The 21,195-nt window shown below is 44.7% G+C and overlaps 1 pseudogene; it reads left to right on the top strand.

Moving 5' to 3' along the window:
* Window positions 1-16,316: 16,316 nt before the first annotated feature.
* On the top strand, window positions 16,317-16,433 carry LOC136650736 (5S ribosomal RNA; annotated as a pseudogene).
* The last annotated feature ends 4,762 nt before the right edge of the window (window positions 16,434-21,195 follow it).

Below are 21,195 nucleotides of genomic sequence, written 5' to 3'. Positions count from 1 at the left end.
AAGAGAAAAGAAGGAAGAGGTGTCTGTTTGGTGCTTAACAGCAGTATACTAAACATTTACTTGAAGGTAAGTCCCATTGTCTTTAGTGGGGTTTATTTCCAAGTGAGCATGCATAAGATTGCTGCCTGAGAGAGTGAGTGCATGACAGCTGGGAGAACAAGGAAAAAGAGGAAAAAAGGAAGGAAAAACCAGAGGGAGAAAGAATGTGCTCCACAAAGCAGTTGGGCCCCACACCTGTAACTATGGTGGTATATGTTCCTGCTGCTACTGCAGATATCCAAAACTACAGATCGCAATGAACCCTATACTTACTGTTGCTCTGCAAAAGCCTTCCAAACTGTTTTCTCTTCACACTTGTTTATTAGCGCTAACAAGCAGATGTAAAGAGGAAGCAGCTTGGAGGGCTGCAAACGGGCAAACTAAACAAAAACAGATGAGATGGGTATGATGGGGGAAATTTGTGGACCATGGACACCTGAAACAGCAGATGCAGATTCCATGGATATTGGGGGGGGGGGGGTCTGTAATGTGTACAAGGTGCTATGAACACCTAATAGTGAGCAGATGCAGGTGCTTTCTACCACTGAGGCAGAATATTAATTCATCTGGCTCAATGTTGTCTTCAGTGAGTGGTGGAAGCTCTTCAGGGGTGCAGATAGATGTGGACAGTATTTTAGTACCTAAACCAGAATCATTTGTTGTAGGAAAAAAAAAATGATCCCAGTGTGACTTCAAGTTGTGGAGTGTAACAATTACTTTGTATAATATGGTTCTACAAGTGGCATATACCCCCGTGAGCTAGTGCCTGATATATGTAGCTCATTGGTTATGAGTAATAATTTCCCATCACATATCCATGTCATAGCATATGCTCTTAAAATGCATTTTTAAAAAAGTTTTTGGGAGGCCACAGTGTTGACAGTCTGCCAGTGGCCATCACCAAGTCCAGTAATTTTGCAGTGTCCACTGTACAAATTGGTAAGCTGCCTATCCTATCCCTGATGGGACACTGTGACAGGTTTGATGATAAACTTGCTCTGAGCCATAAGTTGCTTCTTTGAGAACCACAGATTCCATCTGAACGTCCAGATTGCAATGCTCTACAGGCTGAGACTTTGAAAGAATAAGAGGCAATGTTCCAGAGGCGCCTATAGAACAAGAAAGACGTTTAGAAAAACATTTCCAGATGGTTCATGGAAGAGCAATGGGCCAATTCTGAAAAGGAAAGACAAAACAAACAAGTTTGTGTTTGTGGTTGAAATATTATCTTCTTTCAAAACTTTCCTGGTTTCCCTGTAGTGTCCTGACATATTCACTGCAGTTCATGTAGAGTCTTAAGTACACATTGCTAATGTCAGGCAGGGTGGTTTGGGTTTTGCAACTGATCAGTGGGTTTGAAACCAATGATTTTGATAATGCACAAACACCATCAGTTCACTGTTAGGTGTGAACAATAGCTAAGTTGCTGGCTGTGGCTTTACAGAGCAACTAGGTTAGGAGGAAACTAAATGAAAACCTGTGCCTCTTATGGTGCAGTTTCATGCAGTGAGTGATGCATAGAATCATGTACCAAAATCAGTGAGTGGGAGTGAGAGAACCAAACTTTGGTATTGATAAAGACAATGCTCTGGTGCTGGGGGAAGAGGCAGGTGAGCAGGACTAGAAAATGGAAAAGGATACCATTTGGTCCTGGCAGGACTAATCTACCACCCTAGTTAAAGGTTTCATTTCAAGAGAAAGAAGATGTTGGGATTCAAGCCTATCCGGAAACACAATAGCTGCAGAAGTGCCAACCAATGCTCAGTGCTTCTACAGTTAAAACTCTGCCATTTGGCACTGAGTGAGGTAGATAGAGCTCCTACCCACTCACTATTCAGAGAGTGCTGGTATAGCATCGTGACTAAGAGGCTGCACAGTGAATTTGGACTTCCCTGGTTCAAATCCTGTCTCCACCAGGAATTTTCACTAGGTGGCTTGAGCTAAGCCTCTTCCTCTTGGCCTCAGTTGCAATGTGGGGATGCTAATACTTACTCAACTAACAAGATGGTTGGTTGTTGTAAGGGCAGCATCACGAACAATACACATGAAGGGTGCCGCACATTTGGAAAGCACTGTGTAAATGCGAAGCAGTATTAATAAATATTCCATAAGTGGGCCCAGGCATTAAAACCAGATGGTGTGACTGAGCCCTGGCACCAAACAAACCTTGCTCAGTCAACCTAGCAGTCCACCTGGAGTGGCCCTGTTTAAACAGGCGAGATTAGAAGATGCTTAGTTACAATTAGCCTTGGGGACTGTTAATAGCAAATAGGTACAAGTTAAATGGTGCTACCTACTGAATAACATATTATTAACTGCAGAAATACCAAACTTTGGTTTGCACTTCTGCAGCTATAGCAGACACTCTTGAACAGGCTGTTGGCTGTAAGGTTTATACGTAGGAATGTGGGTACATTTACGTTTTTCAATTAGCAATGCATATTTGTATTGCTTACTCCTGCTCCAATCAGTTTGAAATGAGCCAGAATAGCAATTCTAGGAGAGAGAGAATGGGGGCAGAAGGGATGGGGGCGTTTGTTTTCTTTCTGCTACTTTATCTCATTTTGCCTCAATGAGAACAGTCAAAAATGTTGAGAATAAGTGAAACCAACTGTTGGGCACAGGGCCAAGCAGTTCACACAGAACCCCAAAGTAGTTTATAACTTTCTTTCAAGTTCTACAAATAAAAGGTGCTGGCATAAAAAGAATCACATTTTTCTTTGTAAAAATCATGCACTGGACTCCTTGGCAGGAATTAAAGTTTTGCAGAGAGACAATTTTGTAAGCTTCTTTAGAAGAGGAATCAAACCGAGGTCCACTACCAGCCATTAAAGAATCCCAGGTTCATTTTTGCAAGAGTAAGATGGTTAATCTGCCTAAAGAAACTTCCAATGCTTTCACCACCATTTCCACTGTGTTTTTTTAATGGCATTTGGTGTTACCATTGGCTCAAGAAGTATAAGCCTTCCTCCAGCCCTATTCTATGATGAGAAAAGCAATATTTTAGATTGTGAGCCCTTTTGGGACAGAGAGCCATTTCGTTATTTGATTTTCTCTGGAAATCACTTTGTGAACAATTTTGTTGAAAAATGGGATGTAAATATTCATGATGATTGATTGATTGACCCATTGAAAAGGCTAGAAATTTTGCCACCAGTTGTCAAGAGTGAAAGCGCATCTTGAATGACACATGGATTTCAGTGGCATCTACAGCAGCTTATTGGTTGAGAGAACAATCTACTCCCCAAGTGCAGAAGAAGATTTGTAGTGTTTTTCATTGAACAGCAGAGTTCTCTGTCATAGCACACAACTGCTTTTCAATGTCTCCTTGGTTTCAAAAGTCACTCACCATGCAACATAATTTTTGAGTCACATAGCACCAGGAGCCGGTTAGGCATAATGAACTACTTTTCTGTTTCTTTTGGTCCAAATCCATAGGGTTATGCATTCAAACCCCCCCAAAAATTGTCTTAGGGTACAGTCCTAACCAACTTCCCAGCACTGACGTAAGGGCAATGCAGCTCTGAAGTAAAGGAACAAATGTTTCTTTACCTTGAGGAGACCTCCATGACTGCCTCCCAACTGCAGGATGCAGCTCTTGCCCCATCGGCACAGCCAGTTCAGTGCTGGCAAGTTGGTTAATATTTGGGCCTTAAAGGCACTTAATCTAACCTCTGCCCAGATGACTGATATTTGGGTGCACTCAACATGCACAGATCACACAGACAGAATCTATGCATCTATAGCTTGTTTATACCAAAGCTCTCTTCACGTAGCATGATCAATGTGTGAATACTGGAAGAAATGGGCCTGCTACTGTGATATCGATCCCACCATTTATGTGTGATTTGTATACAGATTGTAGTCATTTTACATACATTTGAGTCATAACCCAATCCTATACTTACGACGGGGAATCAGGCAATGCTGTTTTCCCCCTTGTGATGGCACTGACTGTCATAAAGCAGTTAGCATCTGTCACAAAAGATGCTCTGACAACATGTGATTTAGCATAGGTCCATGCTGACCCACACCGCAGAATTCCGCAGGATTTGGCCTGGGAAGAGGGCTAGTATATTGGCAGGAGGAAGTTAGGATATTGGTGGCATTCCTTCTCCTTCTCTGCCCCATTTTGCCTCCACCTCTGTTCCACCCTCCCGCCACCCCCTCTGGCCTCTCCTGTCATCTTACCTGCTCTGGCGAGCGGGGACACATCTGATGATGGGGGCAGGAAGGCACAGCATTCTTATGTCTTATTGTTTCCATAGAATTGTATCGTTTTAAACGACATTGCACTGAAATTTATGTTTATTTTTTATTGGCCCGATAACACACTCACAGCCCAATCCTATGCAGGTCTACTCAGAAGAAAATCCCACTGTGTTCAATGGGGCCTACTCCCAGGAACGTGTGCATAGGATTGCAGCCTCACTTAGCCAAAGACATGTGAATTTGAGGAGTGTGCTCTCTCCCTTACACATATAAGCTATCATGTCATGTGATATTATTTGCATACTTCACCACTAAACATATCAGATCTCTAGTCAGGTGAGTGTTGGAAGTGGCCTCATGTTACAGAACTATACATCTCGTGGTGAAAGACTTTGAAAAGGGTTTTGCCATTTTTCTCAGTAACAGTAAAAATGCATTTGATCCTCTGCTTCCTTTCTCACACCTTTTGTGTCTTATTATAAATATTCCTGGACTTGATTTAGACTTGGGCTCAACTACCCAAGCTATTCTCCTAGAAAATGGAAAGTAACGTGATTATTTCCAAGCTCTTTTTACACACTGTTGGAGTCTTAATGATATTATTGCAAACTTGATGAAGTGGTCCAAATCCATCTCTCTGTTGCCCTAATGAGTATCCCTCTTTGCCATAGACCCCCAATCCTCCAACCTGGCTTTGATGGTGGCAGTAGATCTTTCCCCTTCCTATTAGCTAGCAGAGGTGTCAATGGTGTCACTGGAGTTTACGTCACCCAGTGCAGGGGGCCAGCGAGTCACTCCCATAATGGATCTCCTCCCATGCAGTGGGTGAGGAAATGCCCCTGGGCAGTAGGCATGGTGATGCATCATTGCCCCACCCCCGCATCATTTAAATTGCACCTTTAAATTATAATATCATATAAACAGCTCAGTGTATGTACGTATGTATTTATTTCTGTAAAAATGAAGAGGAACAGATACACAAACAGCGCAACACTTACTGAACATCTAAACTTATTTCTTTAAAAATGAGGAGGAATAAATAAAATACACAAACAGAGCAGTGCTTTATGAGCATCTCCAGAGGCATCACTATGTTTGGTCACCCAATGCAAGAACTCATGGCATCACCCCATGTGATGGACCTCCTCCCATACTAGACCATTCAGAATAAATTACAATATCATATGCACAGTCTAAATGCAGAGGCATCATGAGGCCCCCATTAACTTTATTTGTGTATTGATTTTAATATATAATCACCAAACAAATCAGTAACCAAGCCCTTGGTAGAATATATTACCAACTTGATGACACTCACTCACTCACTGACCTGGCCAACTTGATGACACTCACTCACGCAACTGAATAAGGGCCCAATCCTATCCAACTTTCCAGCACTGGTGCAGCTGCAATGTGACCTGGAGGTAAGGGAACAAGTGTTTCCTAACATTGAGGAGGCCTCTGTGACTGCCTCCCCACCAAAGGATGTAGCACACGCCCCATTGGCATGGCTGCACTGGCCCTGGAAAATTGGATAGGACTTGGCCCTAAGTGTTCTAGTGTTAACTCTGATCCATGGAAATGAGAGCTGACTCATATGAAAACCTTATTGGTTTCCTGCTGTGTCATAATAACACCTCATTGGCTCTTGGAAGAAATGGTCAGTTTTAAGTTAAAGAAATCCACTTTTTGTTACATAAGGCAGTTGTGTTTTCCTTTTCTAGTTTTTTGGCTCTACTTTTGGCAGAGTAGATTTTTGCCAATGCAGTTAGTTTCATTGCATTCTGCATGAAATTCCACATCAAATGATATATGATGGTATTATTTGAAGAAAAAACATTTCACAATTTTGGCCAGTTGTAGTGCCCCTCTGTGGGCATCACCCACTGCCATTCGCACCCCCTAGCAACACTACTAGGTGCTAGTAGCAGTGAACATAAGAACATAAGAACAACCCCACTGGATCAGGCCATAGGCCCATCTAGTCCAGTTTTCTGTATCTCACAGCGGCCCACCAAATGCCCCAGGGAGCACAACAGATAACACGAGACCTCGTCCTGGTGCCCTCCCTTGCATCTGGCATTCTGACATAGCCCATTTCTAAAATCAGGAGGTTGCACATACACATCATGGCTTGTAACCCGTAATGGATTTTTCCTCCAGAAACTTGTCCAATTCCCTTTTAAAGGCATCCAGGCCAGATGCCATCACCACATCCTGTGGCAAGGAGTTCCACAGACCAACCACACGCTGAGTAAAGAAATATTTTCTTTTGTCTGTCCTAACCCTCCCAACACTCAATTTTAGTGGATGTCCCCTGGTTCTGTTGTTATGTGAGAGTGTAAAGAGCATCTCCCTATCCACTCGGTCCATGCCCTGCATAATTTTGTATGTCTCAATCATGTCCCCCCTCAGGTGCCTCTTTTCTAGGCTGAAGAGGCCCAAACGCTGTAGCCTTTCCTCATAAGGAAGGTGCCCCAGCCCCGTAATCATCTTAGTCACTCTCTTTTGCACCTTTTCCATTTCCACTATGTCTGAGATGCGGCGAGCAGAACTGGACACAATACTCCAAGTGTGGCCTTACCATCAATTTGTACAACGGCATTATAATATTAGCTGTTCTGTTCTCAATACCTTTTCTAAAGATCCCAAGCATAGAATTGGCCTTCTTTATTGCCGCCGCACATTGGGTCGACACTTTCATCGACCTGTCCACCACCACCCCAAGATCTCTCTCCTGATCTGTCACAGACAGCTCAGAACCCATTAGCCTATATGTGAAGTTTTGATTTTTTGCCCCAATGTGCATGACCTTACATTTACTGACATTGAAGCGCATCTGCCATTTTGCTGCCCATTCTGCCAGTCTGGAGAGATCCTTCTGGAGCTCCTCGCAAACACTTCTGGTCTTCAATGATTTATCAGTGATTATGTCGCTTCCTACTTCCATGGTTCATACCTGGGCCACTACTATAATAGCAACAGAATACATTCCAGAGTGGAAGAAAAGACTTATCTGCCATTACCACAGACACCATAGTAAAGTAGTTGGTGGTGGGATGGGAAGTGAATGAGGTCAGGGGTAGAAAGGGGTGAGAAGTTCTTCTCTGTCTGGCTTGGAGAACAGTCTGAGCTTGAGACAAACTTTTGGCATGGTAATGCTGGCTTCGGTTCATATTCTGAGCCAAGGAATGGCAAACATTATGATTTAATTAGTCATGTTACTGCGTGGATACTATAATGCAGGAGAGATTTCAGTAGAAAAGTTGAAAACGGATCCCAGCTGATGCAGGTTTTGTGTTCCTGTTTTAAGCCCATTTAAAACAAAGCCCAGCTTGTACAACACAACACCTATTCTCTACCCCAATATGAGCCCAACAAGTGTACCTATTTTTGAATGACAAAGATGGAAGCGTATGAACTGTGGTGGTCAGCGTAGTTCTGTGGCAAGTGTCAGAGGTAGCAGTGGCCGTAGCACCAGCTCTTCAAATACATTTTCAGTTACAATGGTGTGCTCCCAGAGTGCAGACAAGGTAACCTAGTGCCTCATTGTGGCAAAGAGATTTGCACATTTCCAAAGTGCTACTTTCACTTATTCAGAAGCAAATTCTATTTATTTCGGCGGGACTAACTTCCAATTAGGAGTGTTTGGAATTGCAGCCTTTGAGGGTGTTATGAAATGAATCAGAGACAAGTCAGACAGGATATGATGTTTGTTCCTGTTTGAAGAGGAAAATCATGACACACCCAAGTACAAGTGATTTTTGTCCAAGTTCATGGCTGCCATGTGACAAAAGCAGGCCTTGAACATAGTTTTCATGAGTTCCAGTTCTGATCTGACCACAAGATTTTCAAACTTCATTAAAATGTATTTTAAACCAATCATGCCAACTGAAGGAGGACTGATGAGGATTTCAACAAAAATGGAACACATATGCAATAAGCAAGACTTTCCTGTAGTCCTGCCCTTCCTTTTAGATCTGCAATAATTCGCATTTCATAAGTCCTAGTGTTTATTCTTACCTATCTGCATATCAGAATCCTTAACCTTTGGGACAGTTATTTAAACCAAACTTTCTTATGAGGTTTAGGGTGCAATCCTAACTATCAGTTAGACCGGTGCAAGGGAGCCAACCCAGGAGGGTCGTAAACATGCCATAAAGCATGTTTGTGCCTCCCCGTGTGTTGGCTGGGCCGGTGCAAGCATGTGCGCAGACCCACAGAGGCTGCATCCAGCCTCCGCATTGATGTGGGGAAGGAAGGTTGTGTCAGCCGAGCTCGGCCAATGCAGGGGTCTGGGTAGGGTGGAGAGGAGGCGGGGAGGAGGCAGGGAGGAGGCGGAAGGATTCCAGAGCAGAGGGAGGGCTGGCGTAGGGCATTCCAGGGGGCGGATGGACAGGGAGCAAGAGGTAGGGCTGGGACCCAGCAGTTATGCAGGAACCCAACCCCGTTCCCTGAGCAGCGCAGAGCCGCTCCAAGCCGCTCTGTTCTCCTCAGACTTGCTTCACCTCCTGAGGTGGCACAGGTCCAAGCGGACCCTTTGGGGCTTGGGTGGTGGCTTACCTGGGGTTTTCCGTTGCCTCTGGCTGAGCCAATTCTGGCCCCAATCTTGCTCTGGATGCAGCACAGGCCTCCTGGCCTGCCTGTTCCAGCACAGGATAGGATTGTGCTGTCAAAGTGTTATAAGATCAGAAATAACCGCATCAAAGGGATGAATCTGGACATCATGGGGCAAATGGAGTAGATAAGTCCCACAATTTCACGAGTAACAGAAAGGAAAATGACAACTCTATGAAAGGAGTCATTTAGGCAGTTATTAAGAATATCTCCCTTTCATACAAATCATATTTCACCAGCTCATTAAGGAGGTATTTCTCCTCCTTCTTTAATTAATATCTTGTCTCTTCCTTCCGAAATCTTTAAGTAAAGAGTGAAATCATACACGAAATATTGCCCTCAAGTGAACGTCGGCATTTTCTCACAATATCTTACCTACATATATTTTAATAGCAGTAATTAGAAACTACTCTGCCAACTTGTAGTGCTGCTTTACATTTCTGGCTGTCTGCCACATTTTTTCCCCAGTACCTAATGAATAGCAACATTTATGTACAAGAGATCTGGGCTCCATTTAAGAAATACTCCCAGTGAAATTGGTCTTCCCTAGTAGTTAATCACAACTTTGTTAGGCATTGCCTGGAGAAATGGACAGATCCTAGCAATTAACTCAAAACTGCAATCCATAGTTTACATATCAGTAATCTGTAATTTAAATTTTTAAAAAAAGTCCTGATGTTTCAGTGTAATAGATAGAAATTGACTATTTCCTGATCATCAGCAGCCAATTTTCCACCAATTAGACCACATATGGACATCTTAGGGATTTAAAATGTGGGAAATTTACTTGATTGATGAATATCAGCATATGCTTGACAGATGAAAATAAGTACACATGTTGTACTATTGGTGGGCTGCACGTGAGTCACAAGAAACTATGTGCAACCTGCAAGAACTTTTGAGGAATGCACTGAAACTCAGGTTTGGTTTGGTTTTTTGAGAGAGAAGAATTTGTAAGACTTTCCTGAGAGTAAGCCCCATTGTAAAGTGTAAGACACTTTCCTGAGAGTAAGCCCCATTGAACAAAATAGGACTTCTGAGTAGACCTGGTTAGAATTTTGCCCTAAGTTTCTAGACTTCAAGATGGTAGAAAATGCAAAAAGTATCAAGGACAGAGCCAAATGCTTGGAGGCAGATAATAATCTTAAGAATCCAAAGGGGACTGTGCTTTCCACTCTCATAATTTCTTAGCTTATCCCATGAGTTGAGGCAATGATTTTTTTTTAATCACTATAGTGCAGGGGTGCTCACACTTTTTTGGCTCGAGAGCTACTTTGAAACCCAGCAAGGCCCGGAGAGCTACCAGAGTTTTTTTTACAATATTCGCGCCATCATAACATATAACATTTATGTGTACAATGTATGTTGGTGTACCTTGAGCCCCACTGAGTATAACAGGACTTACTCCTGAGTAGACATGCCTAGGATTAGGCTGTGAGGCTGCAATCCTAGCCACACTTACCTGGGAGTAAGCCCCATTGAGTACAATGGGCCTTACTCCCGGTGTTTCCTCCCAGAGGCACCCGAAGGGGGGGGGTCGGCACTCCGCGATCTACTCATTTTGCCTCGCGATCTACCGGTAGATCGCGATCCACCTATTGAGCACCCCTGCTATAGTGAGATAGTTGGCAGTTTCTAATATTTATAGCCTAATCCCAAGGTTCTCAGACTCAAGAGTAAGTGTGTGCAGAGGAGGGGCTAAGCAGCAATGTGATACCCCATGATTACACTGCTGCCAGGGACAGAAGGGGTTTTTTGTTTTTTACTTACCAGGAGCTGGTGCCATCATTTGGGGGGCAGGGTCTGTGGGGTATGGGGAGCCCCCTGGAGGACTGTTTAAAAATAGAAAAATGTTTTAAAATAGAAAAAAAATGGGTACTTCAGGTTTTTGTCGTGAAACCATTTTTTTTCTTTTTTTAAACATTTGGAGTGGGCCCCCTGCACCCCCCCCATGATGGCTCCTGGTAAAAAAATGCTTTCCCATCCCCGGCAGCAGCATGATCCTGGGATCCCATTGCTGCCTTCCTCTGTCCTTTAAGGAGATAGGGACAGACTTCCCCCGCACTTTAAGGGGATAGGGTCGGGGCATCCCTGGCTGGGGCGTGAGGTACCAGTGTGGTAAGCCCTGGCCTAATTCAATAGGACTGGTTTCAACATTGTAGCGCTAAACATTGTCTTATGGTGTTTGTAAGAGTGGGCCACTGGCACTAAACTTCAGATTTGCAATCAGAAATGGTGGTGGCCCATTCCTACACCTGGCTCCACAGGGGAGTGCAGGAAAGCTGTTGGGCAGAATGGGGTGGTAGGCAGGTGGAACAGGGTATGTAGGGGCAGCAGGGGAGGTGTTCTGATGCATGTGACCCGCACCAGAATGCTATTCCCTTCCTTGCCTCCTGACAAGCCACCTTTCTCCCCACGAACTCCTCAGGTCTAAGGAGACCCACTGGTGATTAGTAGGCTTATGGGGAGGTAAAGGAATATTTTTTCCCTTACCTCCCCCTTCCCCACCATAGCATGCAGTACAGTTTGTTTTGGTACAGTTGCATGTTATGGGAGGAGGGAATGTATAGGATAAGGCTGTTTTGTTTCATGAATTTTGAATTGTTGTCATGAATTTCAAAATATCTCATTAAACATGACAAATAATGATGCTGAAAGACCTGAGTCTTGCTTTTTCATGTAGAAGACTAGCAATATTCTGACGCAGAACTAATTCATACCTTTTTAGCTGGCGCTGCAAATTACTTGATTTCTCATACCTGCTAAAATGTTATATATGAATAATTGACACACAGGTCTAACCTGCATCAAAACCATTTGTATGTAGTTGCTCCTAAATTATAGAACAAGCTCCCATGTCAGATCTCCTGGTTCCATCTTTGCTTTCCTTTGATGTACAATCAAGTCTTATTTATTTCAGCAAGCTTTTGGTTTCTGGCTGTTAGGCATGAATTGTGATCGAATAATGTTGCTATTTATTTTGAATGAAGTCAGGAATGAATGATTATCTTAAATATTTTAGCAAGTATTATATTTTAATCCTATTCAACATACTTTGTTAGCCAGTTTGAGTATTTTATATGGAAAAGTGGGTCTAAATATATGAGAATGAATGAATGAAAAGTATAATTATGCTCCTAATTATTGCTAAGCATTATTATCCCTCTCCTGGCTCATTTAATATGATGCTAAGCATTATTATCCCTCTCCTGCAGTCTATACAGCATCTAAACAAGGATAATATATGTCCTGTATAGCAACCAAGACTCAGATGGTGCTACACGAGTATGAAATAAGAGAAGCACACCAGTAGGAGTGTGAGTAGAAGAGAACAATTCACAAATATTATCTCGGCTTGTTTTGTCTTGCAAGTCTTGCTTCCAAATCAAAGAGTTGGAAACCCACATTCCAGCTGTGAACGCTTCCATTATGTACCAAGCATATATGGTTATGAACTGATGCAGGACATAGGTTCCTTACTCTTATGGAGAGACTGGGTTTACACTGGGTGAGACGAGACTGAGGGGTGATTGTGGACAAAGATTTGAGTGATTAGCCATTTCCTTTGACATTTCCCCTCTTAACGTGATTAGTTGATAGAATATTATTTCATCAGCCCTTTCAAAAAGGATGACAAATCAACAGGGGGGAAAATGACTCAGTGGCACCAACTAGACTACAGGCTGCATGAGGTAAAGAAATGGAACATTAGGGCTTTATTTTGATATATTCTGCAAAATTGGATTAACGGGAAGCCATGTGTTGGGAACCATAAGTTATACCTTATCTTGGAAGGCTTTAATGTGCTGCCTTTGCGTGCCTGTGCAGTTGTTTGAAGGGGGCTTTGATTTTACGAGTCTCCATGGATTCCTACAAAAATCTGCAGCTGAGGAGACAGTCCAAGTTATTTGATGTAGAGCTAAGAGACTAGGATAAGGAGAGCAAGGATTTGCGGTTTCTAGGTGCAGCAGTGTAAGTACATTATGGTATGTCAGTATTTGTTCACTTCTTGCCTCAGTTTCTCTTTGTGGCCCATGGTCACAGTACTAGAACATCTTGGAAATATAATTGATCAATGTGTAGATTAATATAACGAGAGGCCTAGAAATCTGCAAAGCTACCATTGTGCTAAATATGATCAGAGCTGGTGCATTCCACAGATCTCTAAAAATCTTTTTATTTTAAGTGAAGTCTTTTTTTCTCATGGTTGTAGAGAAAAAATGTAGAAACAGTCTTGATTCAGAGATGTCTATACAGAATCAGGGTTTAATATTAGCCCAGGCTCTGAGTCGGAGGCTTATATGGGATCAGTAAAATCCCAGTATTTTATAGTTACACATAATCCAGGACTAAACATTAGAATTAAAAAGATAACAAGAGTGTCCTTAAGAACATGCAGAGTGAACTGCTATCATTCCCTGAGAATCCAGAGCCTACCCTGCTACATCTCAGTCTAGATGTTGAAGCTCCCAGGTTAAAGTGCACAACTTCCAGGCAAGTTTAGCCCGAGCATCTCATAGTTGAGAAAGGAATGTGGAATCTCCCGAGTGCACTGACCATAAATGGTCTGTCTTTTTAAACAGGATATTCTTAAGGAAGCCCATGAATGAGACTGTCACATGAAATGAAAAGAAACTGTATTTAGCAAGGGAAACACAAACAAAGTGTGAACAAGCAAACATAAAACAGGACTAGATAAGGCTGCTGAATAACGGCCGAGACTATGAAAACAAAGAATTACACACGTCTAATAATGCCTAACACTTAACTGACTGCAGGCTAAAGAAATTGTGATTTCCCATGCATCCTTCTGTGTTTCACTGTCATGAATTATGTGCAATGTGTTCCTCCAGTTCTGGTCCCTTTTTGCTTTTCTGGGAAATATGGACGCTTATCACCTCTTTGGCTTTAATACTTCTTAACCTTTGTATATAGCTCTTTAGGAATTAAGCAGTCTAAGTTGGATGCCTGGTGTCTTTAAAATTGCATGGGCATAGACAGGCCTGTCCCAAGCCAATCTGGCACCCAAAGTGGCACCCAATTCTGCCAGCCACTGCCTGCATGCTTGTGCATGTGCATGCACCCCACACAAGCACACTCTTCTCTATTGTCACCACCTTACCTCCTCTGCTACTGCCACTGCTTCTTCTTCCTTTCAACGGGAGGGACTTTGGGAGTGGGACTTCTCCATTCCCAGCATCATCCCCACCTGTCCAATATAGAAAAAGCAACAGTGAAGGGTATGGCATGAAGGAGCCTGGAGATCACAGCGGCAAGCAGGATTGTAGTGGTGGCTGCCTGCTTCTTGTCCAGCTCTGAAACAGTGGTCTTGCCAGTGCAAGAGAAGGAGATCAGCTGTGCCCTCATCCTATTCTTACTCCCTCTCCAAAGGCAGTACATGAGAAGAGAATGGGGCAATGACTAGGCAGATGGTGGGCCAGAGGAGACAGCAGATAGGCCTGAGTGTGGGGGCACCTCCTACTAGTTTGCCAGCTCTCCCCATCTGCTGCTTAAAGCAGCTACCTCAGCCAGCCTCATGGATGTGCAGTTCCTGGGCCCAGTCAATCTCCAACATTGCTGACTCTGTTACAGTATTGCTTATTATGCCTAGTTGCTTACTTTTCTTGTAATATAGTAACTGTGAAGTCCCTGCCGGACATAGCTGGTGCTCAAAAACTTCCTTTTTCTCCACTGCATAAGCATGCCCAAATAACCCAAAGTTTACACCTTGCATAAAGCAAGTATGCCAAATAAAATCATGCTTCATTGCCTCTTTCTTCCATTTATTCCAAATCCAGGCTGGACTTGTGTGTGTGTTTGTGTGAGTGATTGTCTCTGGTCATCAAATAATGCAGACTCCTAACCCTTTTTGCTTCCATGGTCCATAATTATTTAGCTTCTACTATGTTTTCCCTTTAAACAGATGTGATTAGCTTAACTTCCAGAAAGTCTGCTACACTCTTTGAGCCACCATGTAACTCAATGGGCAGGAAACATCAGCTCCATTGCTTCTCACTATTCTCATCTGGCTTTTTGCAATATCCATGTCACTTTTAAATTCAACCCCACTGTGCTTCACCTACAGCTTAAACCCCCCCCCCCCACTGGTGCAGCCAAGCCAAAAATGGGTACATTGTATCCAATGAAGCGCAGATTGGCTTCATAGGGGAGGCTTCATAGGGGCAAGGGGATTTAAATCCTCTCACACCTCTGTAAGGTTCCCACCCTGCAATGGGCCTCATCAGATGCACCAGTGCACCAGTGCATCATGCGTGTACCAGTGACTTTGCTGTGGCAGGTAGTCAGAAGTCTGGCGGTGCATATGGGAAAGCTCTGGTCTTCCCACTGGCACTCCGGCAGCACACTACATGGTGCAGTTCTGGAAAGTGCTTTACAGGTGCTTTTCAGCAGGCAGTGCCAACAGACCTTAGGATTCGACTGTCAATCTCCACTGCACTTTTCTGGTGAAGATGATAGGGGCTCCGCAGAGGGTGAAATATGGTAATGGCTAGTATTGGCTCCAGAAACTGAGCCAGTAGCTGATAGACAGTTCTAAATACTCCATTGCTGTGATGGATCTACTCACCCATCTTGACCAGTCGTGTGATTTACAGCACAATCCTATGCATGACTACTCTGAAGTAGGTCCCATTGTGTCCAGTAGGGCTTACTCTCAGGAAAGTATGTTTAAGACTGTAACAATAGATTTGGAAAATGTTATAGAGGCCATCAGGACTGTGTAGCTATAGTTGATTTTTGGTGGACAATATCAAGGCAGAAACAACCTTCTATTGCACTTTCCTCACTGAGACTGTGCCATGAAGCTAGATCAACAGTGCTGTGGGGAGAGTGGATTTGTGTACACAATATGTTTGAGAACCCAGATGTGATTTAGCAGCCGACTAAAAATACTTTCAAAACTTCTAAGACCCGAAAGAAATATGCAAGCAAGCAAGGCACCCGTGTTATCAGCCCAACTAAATAATGACGTGTTATGTGTCATGTGCAGAGACTATATTAATGCTTGCATAAATATTTTCCTAATGTCTGCTTAGCCAATGTCGCCTTGGCAAATAACCAGAGGATAGTAAATAACACTCACATATCTGTTTATTTAAAGTCTATTTTGTCTTGTTGTGTTTTATTTGAGCCGTAATGTTCAAGGGGCTTGAAAGGATGGGGGACAAGAGCCTTGTAAAAAAAAAAACTTTGCTTTCTTTATGGAGAATTAAGTTGTTTATATGGCTGTGTTTCGCTGCCATGGCAGTAGATTATTTTGTGTGGCTCTAAAACGTTTCAACTGTGGCCAAGCGGTAGCAATATAATGAGTAGGAGGGGCAGGGGTAGGGGAGGGTCGCAGTATGGAATAGACTTTATCTGCTGCTCAGGGGGCTCTGATTTTACAAAGAAAGGACTAACGGCCCAATTCCACCTAAATCCCTGTGCAGCAATGCAACTGTTACCCTGCACATGCCCAATCTCGTCTGATCTTGGAAGCTAAGCAGGGTCAGGCCTGGTTAGTACTTGGATGGGAGACCGCCTGGGAATACCAGGTGCTGTAGGCTTATACCATAGTCTTTTGAGACTGAAGGTTGCCAACCAATGCAGTAGCACTGGCATAGGCTATGCTGTATCCCATAGGGGCTTTTTGTTGCTGGAAGTCTCCTTGAAGTAAGGGGACATTAGTTCCCTTGCTCCATGGTAAGCCCCAGCAGCTGCAATGGGTCAGCTTGGACCTTCACCAGCAAGATTGCTGGCACGATTCTACATTGATCTGTGCAGGCAGATCAGGCCCAGGAAGAAGGTTTGGATAACGAGTATGCTGGTGCCGATCCCGCCCCCACCCAGGCCTGATTTTCCTATCCCTGTTGCTACCCTGGGCAGGAGGTCTGGTCTAGAGGGTTGAGCCTCCATTTGCCTGAAGATAACATCCGAAGGTCGCCAGTTCGAGGCTACCGGCACCGTGCGACCTTGAAGCAGCTGACAAGCTGAGCCGAGTTATTCCATCTGCTCTGAGCGTGAGAGGATGGAGGCCAGAATGTGAAACCAGATCAGAGTGAAACATCTGAGTGTTGTGGTTTCTTGAAAGACAGAACCTTTCAAATTGTAAAAATTCCTACGGCGATTTAAATTTGCCTGCCTATGTAAACCACCTTGAATAAAGTCCAAGTTGAAATCTGAGGACCAAGAAAGGTGGTATAGAAATACCTGTATTATTATTATTATTATTACCCTGTTCCACCTTCTCCTGCCCCATTCAACCCCCTCCTTGCCCTGCCCTGTGCTGGAATTACCTAATCCAGCAGGTTTTCCAACAAATGCTGGCGCATGGTGAGAGGGCTCTGGTCTTCCCACGTGTGCGCCTGGGTCTTGAGCTTTTGCAATAGGCGCTTTGCACCAGCATGCACCCGTGGAACATGCATTCTGCTTGTGCAGACTCTCCTTAGGTTTGGACCGTAAATCTTTTAATGCTTGGACTGTTTCTTTGCAACTCATATATGCATCCGGTTCTTTCCAACATCACTTCCCTGTTTTCCTTGCATCAGCCTAATCAATACCTTACGCTAGATGTAAGATCGACCCAAGTGCTAAATGAAAAACTCAGGAATCTGCTTTCTTCCCAAGCTGAGAACAGAAATGAAACTCTGCAGGGCAAATTCTGTGCTCAGGTAGAGCAGAGGAAATCTAGAATTACACTGCATAGATTCAAAACAGGCGTACGTGGGAGACATCTCTGCGAAGATGCAGAATATAATGGGTTATGGTTTATGTTCTTTGGGAAAGATCCAAGTTGTTCTAGCCACTCCTGTCTGTATGGATGCTTTTTCAATGAAAAATAATGACATCAAAGTTCAAGAAGGTTTGCAGAGATGCCATGGGATTTTGTAAGTTGAATACTTTGTGTGTCAAAACCCGCATCATTGCAAAGGAAAACCTTGTACACCACAGTAACTTCATGTGGCCATTACCAGGCAATCATTAGCTTAAGATTAATAAAATGGCATGGAGCCATATGGATCGTTGTAACACATCAGTCTTTCCACCTTGTGGAATGTCACCTCTCTTTTGCTAAAAGTAGAGTGGTATAAGCTGCTCAGCAAAGACTCTGCAGATGCAATACTGCCTATATAGAGTCTATGCAGCCATAAGGCCAATGAACTAGACCACATGTGATTCATCCAATTCCACTGTCCAAGTGTCATTAGCGTTGCGCTCTGTACCCTCTGTTCCTAATTGCTGCAAACTCCCCAATACAAGCTATCATATTTGTTTAAGCTACTGTGGGTGTATGCATTTGTACCAAACCATGGAGAACCATGAACAACCAGGGCCTAACTAAATATTCTGCACACATTTGACTGATAGAAAAAGAAGAGAGACTCCCAAGCTGCTGGAAAAATGTATATAGATTCCAGGTCCTTGTATTCTGCTGAATATATACTGCTCAAAACAATAAAGGGAACACTTAAACAACACATCCGAGATCTGAATGAACGAAATATTCTATTAAATACTTTGTTCATGACATAGTTGAATGTGCTGACAACAAAATCACACAACAATCATCAATGGAAATCACATTTATCAACCCATGGAGGTCTGGGTTTGGTGTCATACTCAAAATTGAAGTGGAAAAACACACTACAGGCTGATCCAACTTCAATGTAATGTCCATAAAGCAAGTCAAAATGAGGCCCAGTAGTGTGTGTGGCCTCCACGTGCCTGTACGACCTCCCTACAATGCCTGGGCATGCTCCTGATGAGGTGGCGGATAGTCTCCTGAGTGATCGCCTCCCAGACATGGACTAAAGCATCCGCCAACTCCTGGACAGTCTGTGGTGCAACATGGCACTGGTGGATGGAGCGAGACATGCTATCCCAGATGTGCTCAAATGGATTCAGGTCTGGGGAACGGGTGGGCCAGTCCATAGCATCAATGCCTTCATCTTGCAGGAACTGCTGACACACTCCAGCCACATGAGGTCTAGCATTGTCCTGCATTAGGAGGAACCCAGGGCCAATTGCGCCAGCATATGGTCTCACAAGGGGTCTGAGGATCTCATCTCGGTACCTAATGGCAGTCAGGCTACCTCTGGCGAGCACATGGAAGGCTGTGCGGCCCCCCAAAGAAATGCCACCCCACACCATTACTGACCCACTGCCAAACCGGTCATGCTGGAGGATGTTGCAGGCAGCAGAACGTTCTCCCTGCCGTCTCCAGACTCTGTCACGTCTGTCACATGTGCTCAGTGTGAACCTGCTTTCATCTGTGAAGAGCACAGGGCGCCAGTGGCGAGGTTGCCAATCTTAGTGTTCTCTGGCAAATGCCAAACATCCTGCATGGTATTGGGCTGTCAGCACAACCCCCACCTGTGGACGTCGGGCCCTCATACCACCCTCATGGAGTCTGTTTCTGACCGTTTGAGCAGACACATGCACATTTGTGGCCTGCTGGAGGTCATTTTGCAGGGCTCTGGCAGTGTTCCTCCTGGCACGAAGGCGGAGGTAGTGGTCCTGATGCTGGGTTGTTGCCCTCCTATGGCCTCCTCCACGTCTCCTGGTGTACTGGCCTGTCTCCTGGTAGCGCCTCCATGCTCTGGACACTACACTGACAGACACAGCAAACTTTCTTGCCACAGCTCGCATTGATGTGCCATCCTGGATGAGCTGCACTACCTGAGCCACTTGTGTGGGTTGCAGACTCTACCTCATGCTGCCACTAGAGTGACAGCACCGCCAGCATTCAAAGGTCACCCAAACATCAGCCAGAAAGCATAGGGACTGCAAAGAGGTCTGTGGTCACCACCTGCAGAACCACTCCTTTATTGGGGGTGTCTTGTTACTTGCCTATGATTTCCACCTGTTGTCTACTCCATTTGTGCAACAGCATGTGAACTTGATTGTCAATCGGTGTGGCTTCCTAGGTGGACAGTTTGATTTCACAGAAGTGTGATTGACTTGGAGTGACAGTGTGTTGTTTAAGTGTTCCCTTTATTGTTTTGAGCAGTGTATTTTGAGCAAATTAACTCTTACTCAGGGGCAACAACATTTTCTACTTTCTTTGCATAAGATTCCATCCACAAGGAAAATAGATACTTTCGTATATCCTATAGTCCTAGGGTTCCCAACCTGTGGTCCGTGGACCACTGGTGGTCCGCAGCGCCCTCCTAGGTGGTCCGCAACCTCTCTGGTGAAAAAAGAAAAAAATGCCCTTCCAGGAAGAAAAAAAGTCACTGCAGCGCCAGCAGCCAATCAGAGCAGCTCAGAGCAGATCAGAGCCAATCAGAGCATAGCCTTTCTCCATCTCCGGGCTCCCGCCTCCACCTCCCTTCCCTCCTTGTTTGTGACTGCCCAGACAAGCGAAAAAGTGAAGCGCAGGCGCCTTGTAAGGTGCGCGTGTTGTGTTTGTGCAGCCTCCTGGCTCAGCTGCATGCAGAGGAGAGGTGCCCTGCCGCTGCTGCCTCCAGCCTGCTGCCTCCATTCCTTGACCCTGTGCCTTGAGGTGAGCCCTCGCAGCCTGGTTTTTTAGGAGTCAAATCAGGACTGCAGCCAGCCTGGGAAGTCCTTGGGTGGGCGGGAGGGCAGGCAGGTGGGGGGGGCACCGCCACTGCCGGAGGAGGAGGAGGTGGGCGGGCCTGAGGAGGGGAGGAATGGGAGTAATAAGGAGGAGGACGAGAAGGAACAGGCTCCCAAAGGCTTCGCTGGCTGGCTAGCTGGGGGGGTTTCCCTGCGAGTGGGTTTCTCTGGATGTGATTTTCCTGGGAGTCAGGACTCCAGCTGGCCAGGGAACACAGAGGAAGGGAGTTGAAGGCAGTGTGGCAGCAGGAGAGGGGAGAAACAGTGTGCTCAACCCCCTATCCCCAGTTGGCAGGATTGGGCCCCCTGGATGTGCTCTTCTAATACCCAGGGGTGGAGCAAGGTTTTGCTCCAGGGAATCAGGTTTTGGCACCCCTTTTGGAGAGGGGAACAGGCAGCACCTCTGCTGTCTTACTGCAAGCTGCCCACCTGGGGAGAAGCAATCCCAGAAGTTGCAGAACAGGCACCACAATAGCCAGGTACAGCAGGTGCAACCCCTGACTCTTCCTCCTCAGAGAGCAGCAGCAGCTTTGTCCATGGGGAGCCCTCCCCCACCCCACACTTGGCCAGTTCCCTATCTCTTCAGATTGCAATCCTATGCATGTTTACCTTGGAGTAAGCCCCACTGACTATAATGGGACTTAATTCTGAGTAGACATGCCCAGAATGGGGCTGTTAGTCACACTGTGGCTGTGATGAACTTCTCCAGAAATTTCTCCAATCCCCTTTTAAAGGCATCTAGTCTAGACA

Source organism: Tiliqua scincoides, chromosome 4 (genome assembly GCF_035046505.1).
Source record: "Tiliqua scincoides isolate rTilSci1 chromosome 4, rTilSci1.hap2, whole genome shotgun sequence".
NCBI classification, from domain to species: Eukaryota; Metazoa; Chordata; class Lepidosauria; order Squamata; family Scincidae; genus Tiliqua; species Tiliqua scincoides.
Note: the sequence above shows the minus strand (reverse complement) of the source record. Positions and strands in the feature narration are given on the sequence as shown.